A 3,724-nucleotide genomic window follows, 5' to 3' on the forward strand; every position below is an offset into this window, starting at 1 on the left:
GAGATAGAGAGTTAGAAACATTGATGAGAGAGAAACATTGATCAGCTGCCTCCTGCCCACCCCCTACTGGGGATGTGCCTGCAACCAAAGTACATGCCCTTGACTGGAATCGAACCTGGGACCCCTCAGTCCGCAGGCCAACGCTCTATCCACTGAGCCAAACCAGTCAGGGCTAGGCAGAGACTCTTGATGTCATGTGTTTCTCACTGCCCTGTCCCCAGATTAGGGGTCTCCATGACAGAAAGCTCTCTGGGGTCATGATGGGCCTCTTTCATATAGGTAAGAGGGTGCCTCTTGCACACCCCCAACTGGGTGGGGAGATGGGAGGCAAATGGGCATCTAACTTCTGTCTAAAACAGCCAGTAAAGAACTTCCTGCCTCCAGGCCCTGAGCAGTTGCTGGCTGTATGACTGGGTAGGCTGGTATTAGGTTCAAGGGTGATAGCTGAAGCCAGGACTCTCTAGGCCTAACAACTGGCGAGAAGCAATTTGGAAACAGCACTCCCCCCACCCCAGTGTAAAAAGTGGGGTGGTGAGGGTGGGGCTCAGAGGAGTGGCAGTCCCTGTCTGTCACCCATGGCTACTGGAGTTGGACTGCATGTTCCTGAGCCAGGGTTTGGGAAAGGGAAACAGAAACTTCCTCTGTGGGAGTTGCGTGTTTACTCCAGAACTCTGTCCCTTTCCCCACAGAAAACACAGGGTTGGGCTGATGGGGATCTTTCATGACCTTATGATGTCGTTGAAATGTTCCATTAAAATTTTAAAAAATTTATTACAAATGGGAAACATCCATCTTACTGGTTTCTCTGACTGTTCCTGCAGGCTCATATCCGTTATGTATTGTAACTGGGAAGGTGGGGTCTCAGCTCCCGGGTTCCCTCCTGTCAGAAGCTTGTGCGGTTCCATTCTGGTTGCTCGGGGCAAGTTGCTGGGGGTGAGGTGGGGGTGGGTTGAAGGAAGGAGACCCGGTGACAGTGACTGAAGAGCTGTGGGGGTGCCAGAACCTGGGGCTGTGGAGGAAGGGAGAAGCCTGTAGAGTAGTCTGGGAAACCTCACTGGGGCTTCAGATTTGGGATGATGCCTTCTGCGAGGTGCAGGTCTGCTCATCATCCCATCCCTACCACTTAGTTACTTAACCTCTTGATTTAGTTCCCTCATATTAGGGAACTAAACCTGTTCCTTCTGCATCCATCATCCAGTTCCCCAAGCCAGAAACCTGAGGTCACCCAAGACTCTTCCTGCCTGCTCATCACCACCCCCCACCTGCCCTGAAGACCAGTGGCTCTTCCCCTCACAAGTATTTGTGTGGCCTTTTCATTCTTTCCATTTCCATTGCTGCAATCACGGGAGGTTGGCCAGAGGCTCCTAATCAACCTCTTTGCTTCTCTAGGTCCCAAATCCAAATCCATGCCTAGCTCTCCTAGGAGATGCAGATCTGGTCCTGTCTACATGGAATGTGTTAGACAGGCCCCAGAGCAAGGATGATGGGCCAGGTACAGAAACTCACCAGGACAGAAAGCTCCGGAGGCCCAGCAAGGGGCAAACCTGGGAAAACAGGAACCTCACTGCCAGGGTAACCTTTCTCCCCTAGCATAGCACTCACTGGTCATGCAGTGTGGACCCCGGATCTTTCATGTCGCTGGTCAGGCGGTTTAGACACCCTGACCCTTTCCTTCCTAAAGATAACATCTAGGCCTCAGTTGTATTTCAACTCCAGGCCCAGAAAAGCAGCAAAACCAGACAATTGGCACTGTGTCTGCCCCAGGACCAGCTACATTGACTAATGACCCCCTCTGGCACCGACCAATCACTGGAAACCACGATCCTGAAAGAACACACCACGAAAGCTGATGAATATTCTATTGAGACACTCCCTCAAGACCTCCCCTAAGATTTCTACTGCAAGAGCTAGCTCAGGACAAAGGACCCAGGGCATGCTCTCCCTCCAAGGAGCATGCCTGTGCCATTCCGCCACAGCCCCACAGCCGTATCCCCCAACCTCTAAGGGATCCCATGAGACTTGCAACCAGGGGAGCAATGAACAGTGGCAACTTGTCCCAGACTTACCCCTGAACCTGTCTTCCAGGCCCCCTTTTTAAGTATGTTTTTCTTGCCATCATCGTCCCAGTGTCCCATTGGCTCGGTGCTGTGCAGCCCTTCCCTTTGGCTATCCCACCCCCCATCCACTTTCCTTAAATTCAGTTTTCTTAAATCACCGTCTGGTATGGCTATCTAGCCTACCTTCGTGCACCATCCACCATATTGACCTTTCGGAATGATTCAGCAGTTCCAGGACTTTCAGGACCAAGCTCAGATGCCAGCTCTGGCTCCTGTTGGCTTCCCCACCCTATGTCCAACTCCTTCCCTAAACATAACATCTGTCTAGAGCAGCGGTTCTCAACCTGTGGGTCGCGACCCCTTTGGGGGTCGAACGACCCTTTCACAGGGGTCGCCTAAGACCATCGGAAAACACATATATAATTACATATTGTTTTTGTGATTAATCACTATGCTTTAATTATGTTCAATTTGTAACAATGAAATTGGGGGTCACCACAACATGAGGAACCGTATATATTTTTTTTTAATATATTTTATTGATTTTTTACAGAGAGGAAGGGAGAGAGATAGATAGTTAGAAACATCGATGGGAGAGAAACATCGATCAGCTGCCTCCTGCACATCTCCCACTGGGGATGTGCCCGCAACCCAGGTACATGCCTCTGACCAGAATCGAACCCGGGACCCCTCAGTCCGCAGGCCGACGCTCTATCCACTGAGCCAAACCGGTTTCGGCTTTGAGGAACTGTATTAAAGGGTCGAGACATTAGGGAGGTTGAGAACCACTGGTCCAGAGGCACTAGCACCAGGGAGTCTTTGGTGCCCTGTGCCTCCACATTTCCCCTCCTGAGTGATGGCTCCTCACCCTTTAAAATACGATTCAAGTGCCATCTCTTCTTCACATCTCCCAGGTCCCAGCCTGACTCAGGCGCTCTCTGTGCTTCTGTATTTTCATTCTGGTTTCCTTGACTGGTTCCCCTACTCTACTGTCAGCTCCTTGAGGGCAGGGACTGTCTTTTTTTCTCCACACCCCTCATGCCTCTGACAGCCTGGCGCACCGTAGGTTCTGTTGGAAGGCAGTCCTAGCAGACATCTTCCCCTCTGGGCACTGCTGGTCTCCTGGGCCAGGGAGGCAGGGAGGCGGGGAGGGGGAATGTCGGCCTCCCACCACCCAGGATGGGGAGTTCAGGCCCGGAGCCTCGCCTCGCAGCCTGACCGCCGCCACGTGTACAGGAGTCGCGTCCTAACTGGGGCTTGTGAAACCCACGGACAGACCTCACCCAGGCGGTCAGAAAGGGCGCGCGGGGTGGACGCACTCGCCGGCCGCAGGGCGCACCGTGGACCTCCCACCGCGGACAGAGTGCGGGAGTGCGAGGTGAGGACAAACGGGACTATGTGGGGAGGGAGCCCGAGGGCCTAGCCGGGACTCCAGCCTCTAGATCCGGCTCCTCGGGAGCACAGCCTCCCCTCCCTCCCGAGTCCAGGCGGTCATGTGACCTGCGCCCCTAGCAGCCACAGCTCGCCTGGCTCGGCCCTTCTCCTAAATAGGGAGGCTCCGGGAGTAGATCGAGTTTCTCTGCCCGTGTTTACAGGTTCCCTGGACGAAGACAAACCTCCCCTTCCCTCGCTACCCCTGCTCGCGCGGTGGGGAAAGGAGAGAGGGG

Source organism: Myotis brandtii, unplaced genomic scaffold (assembly GCF_000412655.1).
Source record: "Myotis brandtii unplaced genomic scaffold, ASM41265v1 scaffold581, whole genome shotgun sequence".
In the NCBI taxonomy this organism is placed as follows: Eukaryota; Metazoa; Chordata; class Mammalia; order Chiroptera; family Vespertilionidae; genus Myotis; species Myotis brandtii.